Source organism: Macaca nemestrina, chromosome 6 (genome assembly GCF_043159975.1).
Source record: "Macaca nemestrina isolate mMacNem1 chromosome 6, mMacNem.hap1, whole genome shotgun sequence".
Classification (NCBI taxonomy): domain Eukaryota; kingdom Metazoa; phylum Chordata; class Mammalia; order Primates; family Cercopithecidae; genus Macaca; species Macaca nemestrina.
In genome coordinates this window covers 26,113,903-26,127,909 of record NC_092130.1, presented here as the reverse complement: position 1 = coordinate 26,127,909, position 14,007 = coordinate 26,113,903, and the positions used below count along the sequence as shown (strand labels likewise).

General features: G+C 44.3%; 1 protein-coding gene and 1 long non-coding RNA gene across 3 annotated transcripts in view; one reads left to right on the top strand and one right to left on the bottom strand.

Moving 5' to 3' along the window:
- LOC105482624 (polypeptide N-acetylgalactosaminyltransferase 10) overlaps positions 1-14,007 on the top strand; it is a 274,728-nt gene that overhangs the window by 113,897 nt on the left and 146,824 nt on the right. The window lies entirely within an intron of this gene.
- Positions 9,095-14,007, bottom strand: part of LOC139363729 (uncharacterized) — an 83,082-nt gene continuing 78,169 nt past the window's right edge. The window contains exon 3 of the long non-coding RNA XR_011624558.1: positions 9,095-9,160. This is a non-coding gene — a long non-coding RNA (uncharacterized lncRNA). The remainder of the gene's footprint in view (positions 9,161-14,007) is intronic.

The following is a 14,007-nucleotide window of genomic DNA, read 5'->3' as shown; positions in this document are numbered from 1 at the left end:
TGACCCTTTGGTCTCTGTCCAAGACAAGGATAAATGAACACTTGTTTCCTCTTTTCTTGGATGAAATCAATTGCATTTCTGAGCAGTACAGACCCCCACTTAGCAGTTCTTAGGGAGTGCCTGAAATCTACAGCCCAATACTGTGGGCTCTTCATGCCAACTGTCAAAAGAGGGGGCTTTCTTATGACTTCCAGTGAGCCAGAAATTATGGCCAATGGGACCACCAGTCAGAGCTCCCTTCCTGACCTCATTCTAGGATCATTCCAGGGGCGGTAGTGAGGCAGACTTTCTTTACCAATTTCTAAGGGAAACACTAAAATAGTCAGCGAGCGTAATTTCTGGAGAGAAAGATTTCTTGATGAGTATTCTAAACCTTACATGTTCTCCCCTTCTTGCAGTATTTATAGTTTGGGAAGGGATGTAGGGAGCCTTGTGGTAACATGTCAAGACAAGTTTCCTGTTCCCCTTTCCCCAGACAATCAGCAGGGTGTCATATAGTCTTTAGACTTGAAGGAAAATGTGTGCACATCCCTTCCAGAACAAAGGGTGAAACCCTACTTAAGAATAGTAGACCTGGAAGGGACCTCAGGAAATAAGGGACCTCAGAACGTCTTCCATTGCCTGATGCTGACGAGGCCTTTCACAAGAGAAGCCCACTGATTTCACACCTCATGCCTGCCCAGGGAATACACTCAGGAGCATTTGCAAAAGTCTTTAAACCAACTACTGCTTTTACAGTGTACAGACTGAGTTTTCAATGTGCAGATTTGCTATGAATTTATAGAGTGTTTTGATTCTAAATTCACAATGTGCATCTTTAATGGCTCCAAGTTTGGATAATTTTATGCTGTTTATATCCTAGCAGCAATGGTTTATGCATATTTCCCAAGTTATTACCCTCCTAGGAGAAGAGCGAACAGCCTCCTTTTACAAAAGACAGTCCCATATGTCCTGGTTTAGTGCATCTCTCCTCAAAGATCACTTTGCATCGAGATGTCAGGAAAGCATGACAGCTGGATGAAGCACCTACCCCAGTTTGCAAGCAGGTGGGTTTTCGGGTTTCTGGACCCTCTTACCCGGCTCCCAGATGGCCTTGCATTTGAAAACCGCCAATTAGGCACTTTGCAGTCGCCTGGAGTTTTTCTGTTGAGACATGTTTCAATCTCATTAAAAAAAAAAAAAATGTTGCCCACCTTCCTCCACTCCCATCAGAAAAGAAATTTGTTAACATGCAATGAGAACTTTAAAAAACTCATCCAGAAACTTTCTTTCTGAGAGTCCAGCCTGAGGTGATCATCAGAACTGTGGGATGTATAGAATGTTTATTGAAACTTAAAGAAATTTTTGTTTTGTGGCAAAATATATGTAACATGAAAAAAATTTAATAGTAGGAAACTGGAAGCAAGTAAATATCGAGCATTAGGGAATATGATATTCCATGTATTCAAATATAAGACATTCTTTGGAAATACTTTCAAAGAACTTTTAATAGTAGGAAATTTCTCTTGACATATGAGTAAAGAAAGCAGGATCCAGACCTCCAATTAGGTCTTTAGATTTCAGATTTCAGGCACATGTCTTGAAACAACATAAATAAAGGAACTACAAAATTCTTAACAATGATGATTATTGGATGGTAGGATTATGGAGGATTTCTTTAATTAAATGCTTTATTTTGAGTTAATTGTGTATTTCGTATGCACTTGTAATAAAAATTACAGGGAGATCCTATGAACCCTTTACCTAGTTTCCTATAGGGGATTTAAATTTCCTCTTTTGTGCTTTTCTCTTTTCCCAATAATCTACAATCAGGGAAAATAAAATTAAAGACTATCATTTAAAAAAAAAAAAAACTGCCCAGGTGTGATGACTCGAGTGTTTAATTCCAGCACTTTGGGAGGCTGAGGCGAAGGATCCCCTTGAGGCCAGGAGTTCAAGATAAGCCTGGACAAGGTAGCCAGACCCTGTCTCTACAAAAATAAAAAAATAAAATAAATATTAGCAAGGTGTGGTAGTGCCTACCTGTAGTCCTAGCCACACAAGAGGCTGAGGTGGAAGGATTGCCTGAGCCCAGGAGTTAGAAGCTGCGGTGAGCTTGATTGTGCCATTGCACTCCAGCCTGGCCGACAGAGCAAGACCCTCCAAAACAGACATAACTTATTCATCCTTCTGGAGAACTTTGCTCCAAATTTTAATTGATCTCTCATTTTCCTGTGTACCCATAGCCCATTACCTGGGCTTTCGGTCCCCTGTAGATCTTAGCACCTTCTGCTAATATTGGAGTTAATTGGATCCCATGCCTATGTATGGTCTTTCATACAGTGAGTTCATGCTGGATAATCACGACATTCCTTCCAAAAGCATGAAGTTGACCCAGACTATTTAGAGAAGACAGGAAAAGAAACACATTTTTATATTAAAGTTAAAGTAAAACATCCAAATCATGGCGTGGTAAGTACAATTTGCAATATGGGATGAATATTTAAGGTGAAGCAAAGTAACTGTGGCTACTTGGGGCCAAAAGCCTCCCAGATGCTCCTGCACTAAGCACATCATGTTTTTTGGGGGAAAGTAGTAGGGGGTAGAGGGTGGCAGAAAATGTGAGAAGCACTTGTTGTAGGTGACCCAGATATGCCTCTTGAATTGAATTCGGTGATCTGCTTCTTCAGCTGCTTTCTTGTCCCTGCCCAGCAGGATGCCAGGAAACACATAGCCCTGTAGAAAATAACTGGAGAAGAGGATGATTGGAGTTCTTCATTTCTTAAAAAAAGGTTTAGGTTTTCCCTGTCTGCCCTAGGGCCCATGTCTTGCTGGAAAATATGCTACTTAGAAATTAAGGCCTCTGGGTTCAATTTTTGGCTCCAGTGTTGACCTCTGTGTAAGCCTGGCAGGATGTCTCATTTCTGGGTCACCTTTTCCTTGCCAGCAGAATGAGGTGTGTGGACCAAATCATTGCTAAGAGCCTTCTAACTCTAAGACACTAGGTTTAGTCAGTCAAAAGCATGTGATTTTCCCAGGTTTGCCAAACTCCTTGTACCTAATTGAAAGTACACAATGAACTTGCAAGAATGTAAGCATCCTTAGATGCCAGCCTCCACTTTGGGTATTTTTCTGCCTTCTCAGTGAACCTTGATGTTGACACCTCTTGTTTGTCATTAAAAAAAAAAAAAAAAAAAAAAAAGGTCTCTAGAAAAAGAAGGTTGTAGAAACTGATTAACAGGATACCCCCTTTTTTCCTTTCCCCTGAAGATTATCTTGGGAATGTCAAAAGCAAATTTTATAGGCAGATTGGTCTTTTACAAGAGATGTGTTTACAAAGCATGAAATTAACATTTTTGCACAGAGCCAAATAATTGCTTATAACATAGTGACTTTAGAAGCAGGTTTGCAGCTTGAGCAGTTATTAGCAAGGTCAGATGGTACATGCAATTAGCAGACTCCATCACCAAAATAAGGTTAGCCAGGCACCTTGTAAGGGAGCAGGTCCCTAGCCGTGAGGAGTTCACCCATGATGTCATTTCAAATACTGGGCACAGCACAGTCCATTGACACTGAAGTTCACTGAATACCACAGTGTTAGAGGGTCAACCCACTCGTGGAGCTTCAGACTCCTATGAGTCCACCATACAAGGTTACACTCCCTGGGTTGGCTAAAGAGACTCAACCAAGCAGCATCCAAGCAACTCCTTACCAGAGAGGTAGCTGTACTTTCAGGCTCTCACCCAGACTAAACATCACGTTAGAGTTAAGGAGTCCCAGATGACAACATTCGAGGGGAAGAGACAATAGAGCAGACAGGTCTGGATAAACAGTGTGCACATTTGAGTAACAATTTAGGATATCCTTAAGTTCATAAAGGTGGCAAAAGAATATTAAATCTCATTCAGAAAAATCTATTCAAGGAAGTGTGTCGGTGTGTAACTTTGGACTTGCATTCTTACTGGTAATGTTAGGTGGTATAACAGATCAACCCTGAATTTATTTCTCATTCAATAAAGTTTAAATTATACTCTGGCTTAGGTCTTAAGAGCATCCCATAAGAGAAAAGGAAGAGGAAATGGAATTCTCAAGAAGTTTCCAGGGAACTTATTAATATTTAAATTCACTTTGGAGCCAGGCGCAGTGGCTCACGCCTGTAATCCCAACACTTTGGGAGGCCAAGGCGAGAGGATTGCTTGAGGCCAAGAGTTCAAGACCAGCCTGGGCAACATAGTGAGACCCCCGTCTCTACTTAAAAAATAAATTTATTTTGGAAAATATAAAGAATCCAAGATGCCCTCATCTCATTGTGGCTCAAATCCAGGTGTGTGGAAGAGGGAAAAAACCTCTCCCTTCCTCTCTGCTCACCCCTCTGGCATAGTTTGTACTCTAGAACAAAAGGGAAAAATAAATGTTCCTCTACTGCTTGGCTGGGGTCAGGTTTTACAGAGTAAAGAGTTGCAGGCCGGGCGCGGTGGCTCAAGCCTGTAATCCCAGCACTTTGGGAGGCCGAGACGGGCAGATCACGAGGTCAGGAGATCGAGACCATCCTGGCTAACACGGTGCAACCCCGTCTCTACTAAAAAAAAGTACAAAAAACTAGCCGGGCGAGGTGGCGAGCGCCTGTAGTCCTAGCTACTCGGGAGGCTGAGGCAGGAGAATGGCGTAAACCCGGGAGGCGGAGCTTGCAGTGAACAGAGATCCGGCCACCGCACTCCAGCCTGGGTGACAGAGCGAGACTCCGTCTCAAAAGAGTTGCAAGCATTAGAGTCAGGCCGACCTGGGTTCAAATCCTAACTTTATCACTTGCTACATCTGTGTGACATTGAGCAAGTTACTTAATACTTGTAAAATTCTGGCTACTGTCTGTAGCCTTGGGGATAACTATACCCACCTCATGGAGTTGTTTTGAGGGTAAAATGAGCTACTGCATTGAGAAGGAATTATTCCAGGAACCAGCACATAGTAGACATCCATTCATCCATTCATTCAGTTTATTCAGCTAACGTTTACTGAGCACTTATATGTGTCTGGTACAGTGCTAAGTGTTAGTAAGCCGGGTGTATGGTGAGCCACACAGACACTGCCCTGCTCTTCTAGAGCTTATAGTCCAGGCACAGACGTGCATTTGTGTAACAATCACTCTAAATAAAAGTCTGCTGACTTAGTGCTCTGAAGGAAAGGACCATACTGTGCTTGCCAGAGGCTTGGACTTAAAAGGTCTGGGAAGAATTCTTAGAAGAAATGACATCTGAACTGAAATGTGAAGTGAATTTGGTGGAGTGGGAACAGAGTATGAAGAGTGTTTGAGGTAGAGGAAATAGCATATGCAAAGGCCCTGCGATAGGCGAAAGTGAGGTGCATTTGAGGAACTTACAGAAGTCACTGGAGTTCTGAGGCCATGGGAGCATGATACAGGATGGGCTGGAGAGGTGGGCAGAGGTCAGGCCGAGTAGAACCTTCTAAGCCTGGAAAGGGGTTTGGTTTCATCTTAAGAGCAATGGGAAGCCACTGGAGGATTTTAAGCAGGGTCTTAAAAATTATTATATATTTTTTGAGACAGAGTCTTGTTCTGTCATCAGGCTGGAGTTCAGTGGCACCATCTCAGCTCAGTGCAATCTCCACCTCCTGGGTTCAAGTGATTCCCCTGCCTCAGCCTCCTAAGTAGCTGGAACTACAGGTGCTTGCCACCATACCCGGCTAATTTTTTGGATTTTAGTAGAGACGGGGTTTTTACCATGTTGGCCATGATGGTCTCCATCTCCTGACCTTGTGATCTACCCACCTCAGCCTCCCAAAGTGCACAGGTGCTGCTAAAAAGTATTAAGCTTAATAAACGCTAGCTATTATTGTTCCTTTCCAAGAATTTTCTACTACATCCCAACATTATTGACTCTTCTATTGGATTTTGTGAATACATAATTTGTAAAAATACACACAAAGAAGTCCTATTGATCCATTTGGTGTTCTGAAAGCAGAATCTATAATATACTAGAACCACTCGGTCTATTGTGATGTGCTTCCTCCTCTATGTGGTATCAGAAGGACACTAAAAGCAGCCTGCCTCAATATATCTATAAATGCTGTATCCTTTGAGCCCTGACATATTTCAGAAATGTGAGACTGTCAGAACCAGAGCCGGGCCCAGCTGGACGTGGCTGGGGCCAGTGGACTTGGCAGGCCTACTGAACTAGGTTGGCTTCCACAACCCAAGCAAGGTTGCCTTCAGGCCTCTAACAGTGAGTGGATGTAGGCTGGTGGACAGAGAACAGTGTCAGCGGAGGGAGCCTGGCATGATTGAGGCAGACAGGACATTAGAGAGTCTCGGACATCCTTGGGAAGGGAACTAGGGACTGGACTGGCAGAGGGTAGGAGGGACTGGGCTCTTGAGTCAGAAGACCAAGGGGAAACCCACAGTGACACCAAGGTGAGAGGTGGGACCTTGTCTGAAGGAAGAAGGAAGGAGTCTGGGCACTGAAGCTAGTGGAACAAGTCCTGGTAGTCTGACCCAAACAGGGATACTGAACCCCACAACCTCAGGTCCAGAGGTCTTACTCTTTCTCTTATCAAAGGCCATACTGACCTTCAAAGCCAAGTGGCTTGGCTGAGGCTCCTAGTGGGGATGAAGGGGATCTCAACTTTTAGGACATATTTGACTCATCCATTGATAAATGCGTGTCATCTATCTGGCTTCAAACTGGAGCTCCTAGAAACTCTACTGCCTAACAAAAGCTTACATCTCACATCTTTCAGCCTATACCCACACATCTATTTCCTGCAGTGTGCTCTGAAGTTGGAACAGTAGATTAGGCATTCCTCATGCATACTAGATCTAGCTCTATTATTTTACTTAGTTCTATGTAGTCTAATTGTGTGACTCGATACCCAGTTACATAGTTAATCAAAGTTAGCATCATTCTGCTTAAGAACAAGGGCAGGGCCAGGCTGGAGATGACCCAGACCCATGTGCTTGACAGGCCTTTTACAGAACAATAAGAGGCAAATGGAGTGATTTGTCCGTCCCTGGTTGAACAACATGAGGCTGCTGGTGTTGTGGGTGACCCAGTTCAGAGGACGATGATGAGCACTTCCAAGTGCGTGGTCCTTCACGTTACAAAACACTTTCCTATGCATGTTGCTGTTTGATCCTTCAGTCAGCTGGATGAAGTATCCTGGGCAGCTGTTATCCTCCTTCTCCAGATGAGGAGACTGAGGCCTGGTCATTACACACCATGTTCAGGGTCACTTGTGAAATTGGAACTCCTGGCTGGCACATTGGCTCATGTCTGTAATCCCAAGACTTTGGGAGGCTGAAGTGGGCAGATCATCTGAGGTCAGGCATTCAAGACCAGTCTGGCCAACATGGTAAAAACCCATCTCTACTAAACATATAAAAATTAGCTGGGAGTAGTGGTGCACACCTGTTGTCCCAGCTACTCAGGAGGCTGAGGCAGGAGAATTGCTTGAACCTGGAAGGCAGAGGTTGCAGTGAGCCGAGATCACACCACTGCACTCCAGCCTGGGTGACAGAGCAAGATTCCGTCTCAAAAAAAAAAAAAAAAAAAAAAAAAAAAAATTTGGGACACCAAGTGGCCAGTTGAGATTCATTTGCTTGTATGGCTCACTGCATGCCTTAAAAAAGGGTAAAGTGGACAAGTAATATGTCCAAAGAAACAATAACCTGGACAGATATTTGAGTCCTGTAAATGAGGCTGTAATCCCAGCACTTTGGGAGGCTGAGTCAGGCAGATCACCTGAGGTCAGGAGTTCAAGACCAGCCTGACCAATATGATAAAACCCCGTTTCTACTAAGAATACAAAAATTAGCCAGCGTGGTGGCATGTGCCTGTAATCTCAGCCACTCAGGAGGCTGAGACAGGAGAATCGCTTGAACCCTGAAGGCAGAGGTTGCAGTGAGCCGAGATTGTGCCATTATACTCCAGCCTGGGCAACAAGGACAAAACTCCGCCTCAAAAAATAAATAAAATAAAAATAATAGAGCCAAAGCCTCTTTTAGATGATTTTGCTGCATTCAAGCTTTCTAAGTCCAAGGGGTTGTGTGGGAATGTGTCTGTCTGTCTGTCCTTCTCATTATGTGTTTATTTCTATCTGGTGAGGAAGCGGAAGTCATTATGTCTACAAGTCTTGCGTCTTTTGAGCCTTGACGTGTTTTAGACAATGTCCCAGTGGGTGCCACATGTCCAGTCATCTGTGACTCCTTCAGGAAACTAAAATGCATACCTAGAAAGGAAAGAGTCGAAAGCCAGAAATGCAGGTGGAGTCCACGCTGAGGTTCAGGTCATCCGATAGAGTATTTCTTAGAAAATAAGCCTTCTGCAGTATGCAGAGGAAAGCTTTTCTCCCTACCCCCAGCTGCTGCTCGCCTCCTTCCTGCATGATTTTTTAAAGCATGCAAAATGAAATGAGGCCCTTCACGTATGAGACAGCTATTTTCTCAGGTCTCATGCCTTCCTTATGAATAGCTCGAATAATACAACTTATAATTATGCTTTGCCTGGCAGTATATTTTTGCCTTCTGAGTGATAGTTGAAATTTCCTGGCAAGTAAACACCCTTGGGAATGAGCCTCTTCTGTCCCACCTGGTGCAGGCGGCCCCTCTGTTAGTGTTCCTACCCGCCCTGGCCTCCAGGGCTGCCTCCTTGCAGTTCTTAGGTCATTTCGCCAAGAAGTGCTCCCCAACTTCCTCACTTATCCCAGGGGCACAGGGAGGTCTCAGCACCCCTCCCGAGGGAGTCATGCCAATCTGATTAATTAAGGTAAATAGGGGGGTTTTCGGTAGTGGCTTAAACTCCAGTCGGGTAACCTAGGCAACGGCAGGGAGTCTGTGCCACTGCTGACAAGTAATGTGGGATTAATTTCTTCCCAGATCTACGGCCTTCTTTTAGGCTCAGGGTCCTCTTCAAGAGCCTTGAGAAGGAACTAGGCTGTTGGATAACAGGGGGAAGGGAATTGGTAACAGTCAGCCAGGGTTACTTGTGGGTGTTTTGTCCCTCCAGGAACACCATGTGGGCAGTGTAGTGGAGTGGAGTGGGCAGACATCAGAGGCCTGGGGTCAGTGCCACTCACCTGCATCAGGAACTTGAACTAATCCCTCCTGAACCTTGTGTTAGCCAGCTCCATGTTCCTATCCCAGCTACCAGTTCCATGTCAGTTTCCGCATCTATAAAATAGGAACGATAATAACATAATAGTGCCACCCTCTAGGGTTGTGGTGAAGATAAGGACTTGAAATTGCCTAGCACAGAGCCTGGAACATAGAGAGTCCACTAAGTGTTAGCATTTCAGGTCTTCTGTATGGGAGAAAGAGGCTCGGAGTGCTCTGTCTTGTGTGTACTCTGTTTTTTTACAGACAGGGTCTCACTCTGTCACCCAAGCTGGAATGCAGTGGCCGGATCATAGCTCATTGCAACCTTGAATTGTGTACTCTAGACTACCAGGTAGGAAATGGGCTCAGCCTGGAGATGAATCTGCAGTTTCTGGTGGTTAGGAAAGGGAGCTGCAGATGGGGAATGCTGAGGGAGAGGGGTCAGCTGAGGCCCAGAAGGCAGGCAGGAAGATTGGGAATAGGGAGAGAGTGGCCTGAGGGCCAGCAGAGGAGTGGAGAGGCTAACACTGCACTCAGAGAAGAACCTAAGCTGTTGGAGGAGGATCTTCTGAGGCAACAGATATACAGGTGTGGCTCCTTGCAGGAATTTGGTTCAAGCCTGAGTTCCTGTCCAGTGGCCCAGATCACTTGCTGAGCATGCAGTTGTATAGCTGCTGCTCCTGGCTTGAACCCTGGCCAGCACAGAGAACCTGATTCTGGTGGTTTCTCCACCATATGAAACAAAGATCATGGAGAAATAAGGTCACATGAAAAAGACATGTAAGCTTCCTGTTCAGGGAGTGAGGCCAGCAGATGCATAATGTATGGTTTCTCATGCTGCAAGTGGACTGGGGAGAGAGTTTGCAATCTGTGGAAACATTTCAGACTTTTGCAAGTTATAAAAGGAGAGAGGGTTGCCAGGAGCATAATGTCCAGTAAATAGCCCTGAGCCTGGCCAAATAACCTCAGACAAGCCAATCCCTGGGGCTCAGTTTGTTTATTAAAAAATCTGGAGGGGATACACAAGCAGTTGTTAATAGTGGTTATCTCTAGGGGGTGAGAGTAAGGGTTGGGAGTAGGGAGAAATTTTTATTTTTCATTATACCCTTTTGGCTACATCTTTCACCATGTGCCTTTATTACTTTTATAATTGCAAATCAAATTATAGGGTTTGGCATTTTTAAAATGCCGTGAAGGGGTTGGATTAGATCATTGGTTTTCAAACTTGTTTTTTAAAGCAGTGGAACACTTTTCACATAATCTTATTTGAAAGCCTAATTAATGTATCACAAAGAAGGAATTGGGGCCCCTCTTGCCGGGCTCCCCCTCCAACTCCCAGTTGCTGCATCTCCAGAGATCCACTGAATGTCATTTGAAAATAATAGGTTTACATGATTTCTCTGGAGCCTGTTTCACCCCTTCAATTCTATGCTTCCCTTCTATTTAGCAAAGAAAGCTAGGACATTCTAACCCTATAGCCTAAGCTGCTGCTTGCACTGCAGTAGCTGCAGACACACCCTGGCCCTTTGGAGAGTCAACAGTTGGAGAGGATGAGCTGTGTACAGGCTGAATGTCGTTCAGACTCTGGGGGACAGGAAACATGTCAACCCTGAGTTATTTCTGGGTTGAAATGATAGACAATGTTAGAAGGTGGATTTTGCAACAATTCCAGGCAAAACTGAACCTGGGGCTTTGATAGGTAGGATGCTAATGAGACATTGAAATGGTGTAAGGTGATAGAAAACCATTCCCCTTGTAAAAACGTGCTTATGAACACAGACCTGCTGCTTACTTATGCTACGATCTTGCCAAGTTACTTGGCTTCTTGGAGTCTGTAAAAAGGGGAAATACTAGTGCCTACTTCCTAGAACTGTTGAAAAGATTAAATGAGACTATAGGTCTAAGTGCCTGGTATATTGCCTTGCTCATGATAGGAGTCCAATAAATGTGGGTCACCATCATCGTCACCAAATTCCTGGACAAGTCAGAAAATGGCCTTACCACCTCTTCCTACATGTTCTTGGTGAAACCTGTAACCTCTCAGGACCTCATTTTTCCTTATCTGTAAATTAGAGATACTCAACCAGTTCAGGAATTGCAAATTGGTGGCCTGCTAGATAAAATCTAGCCTGCAAACATGTTTGTTTATCTAATGTAATAAACTAAAAATCAAGAAATAGCCCCTAGAAATCTGAATTTTCCAGCTTCCCTTTGAAAAATGAACATCTAGTTTCACTGGCCCTCACTTGGCAACAGTTGGCTGGTGTTGGGGTAGCAGCTGCCCCTCCCATGGGCATGCATGCACTTGCCTCTCTCCCAGCCATCATATTTCTGCAGTGCCTGACACCTGGCCATTCCCCTTCACAACATACATAAGCAGCTGGGTTTCCAAAGTCTGGACTGGAAAGTTTCAGGAATTCTGTGCCTTTCTCCTGGTTCTCCCACTGGCTCATTCCATGACCCTGAGTGTATTCCTTCACCTCTCTGGACTACCACATCACCGTCTATAAAACGAATGAGTTAAGCTTCCAGCCTCAGCTTTCTTTGGGTCTTCTATGCAGTTCATAAACATTTACTGAGTTGCTCCTGTTTCTAGGAATTCTAAAAAGCACGTGGGAGGATGCAGAGATGAATAAGAATGGGTCTGGCCCAGAGATGTTTTATAGCAATGCCTCTCAAAATGTAGTCTGCAGACCGGCACCAGTTCACAATGAGATAGATATGGGAATTGAGGGTAGTTGTTCAGAGACTTTTGTTGTAATTTGATATTGCCATGACAGCCAGGTGCATGCTCAGTAGACTCATCTTGTTGAATAGACATAGAGCAGTTCACATGCTGTCAAGCTTGTGTGGTGAATTGCATGTGACGCAAGCTGCATACTTGTTTCAGTTACTATTGGTGCTTAGCAAAGTGCCCCCAAACTTAGTGGCTTTAAAAGAACAACAGTCATTCATTTGTTCAAATCTACAATTTGAGCAGGACTTTCTGAACACTTTATCTCTGCTGCACATAGCGCCTGCCAGCTGGGTCAGCAGGAGCCAGAGGATCCACTTCCAAGATGGCTCATTCGCATGACTGGTAAAGTGGTGCTGGCTGTCAGTTCCTTTCCTTGTCGACCTCTCCACTGGGGAGCTTCTTCATAGCATGGTGGCTGGGATCCAAGAATGAGTGTCCCAGGAGAACAAGGAAAATGTGCCTGGCACTTTTATGATCTAGTCATGTAGAAATCAGAAGTCACGTTGCATCTCTGCTGCCAAACTCTATTGACTGAAGCATTCACAAAGGTTTGCCCAAGTTCAAAGGCAGAGTATGGAAATTCCACCTCTCAGTGAGCTTGTGGAAAGGTTCTAGATGAGCACGAGAGACAGAAGATTTCATTGCAGCTAGCTTTTGAAAATATAATCTGCCATACTATTGAGAAGTATATTATGTTCCCATTGCTGTGTAACAAGTTACTACAAATTTAGTGGCTTAAAACAATATGAATTTATTAGTTCAGAGTTTTACAGGTCATGAGTCTAACTAAGCTGACTAAACTGGAGTTTCTGCTTAGGGTTTGACAAGGCCAAAATCAATATTTCAGCCAGGCTGGGCTCTTATCTGGAGGCTCTGGAGAAGAATCCACTTCCAGACTCATTCAGGGTGTTGGCAGAATTCAGTTTTTTGCAGTTCAGGATTGAGGCCCCTGGTTTTTGTGGAGGCTAGGGGTCGCTCTCTGTTCCTAGAGGCTACCCATACCTGGCCCCCTTGATCTACAAAACCAGCAATGCCGTATCTAATTCTTCTCTCTCTTCAAATCACTTTGACTTCCTTCTGTACCGCCAGATGGAGAAAGCGCTCAGCTTTTTGTGTGTGATTAGGTTAAGTCGACTTGAATAATCTCCATTTTGCCATATAACACAGGAGTGATATCTCATCATATTCACAGGTTCCATCTCCATTCAAAAGGGTGGGGATTATAGGAGGATGAAGGTCATTGGAAGTCATTCTTAGAATTCTGCCTACCGCAGATGGTTTCATTCACAGTGAATTAGAAATTGAAGTGGTTCTTCATTACAGATAGTTTAAAAACACTAGTTTAGAGTCCAGTAAGAGGGAATAACATGTATATAAATGGCTATAGTTTAAGACTTTAAGTGCTAACTTTCAAAAAGAGAGAGGCAGAGAGAGTGCAGTGAGAGGTCAGTGGAAGGGAGATTATTTTTTAAGTGGAAGGGGATAGAAGTAGGGCTTCTTGAAGATGGGGTGTTTGAACTGAGCCTTGGAAGATAGATGTTATCTGGATCTTAAAAAATGAGGTGGGAAGACAAGATTCAAACAGTTCTATTTCTGTTTTGGCACCTTAGCATGCAAACACAGAACGGAACTGAATCTCTCTAAGGTCATTTGATTGATTCCTCCTTACCATAAACAATGCTGTATAACAAATTACGCCAAAGCTCAGTGACCTCAAACAACAACCATATATTGTTGCTCACAGGACTACACACCAGTCAGGTGGTTTCTCTGGCCTTGACTGTGCTGACTCATGTATCTCTGGTCAACTGGGGCTGGGCTGGGCAGCTCTGCTGAACTTGGCTGGGCTCTCTCCTATCCTTGGGGCTTGGCTCTCTGTCAGCTGTCTAGGATTACCTCAGTTCTTCTCCACATGTCTTATCTTCTGCTTGCCTCTAACATCTTTCTAGCATACTAGGCTGGGTTTGTTCTCATAGAGGAGGCAGAAGGACAAGAAATAAGTGCAAAAGAGTACAAGTCTCTCGAAGCTTGGACTCAAGCTGGCACACTGTCACTTCTGCCTCATTCTTTTGGCCAAAGCAAGTCACAGAGCCAGACCATCTTCAGTAGGTGGGGAAAGAGACTCCGCTCTTGATGGGAGGAGCTGCACAATCACTTTGCAAAGGGCCTGGGATGGAGGATTGAA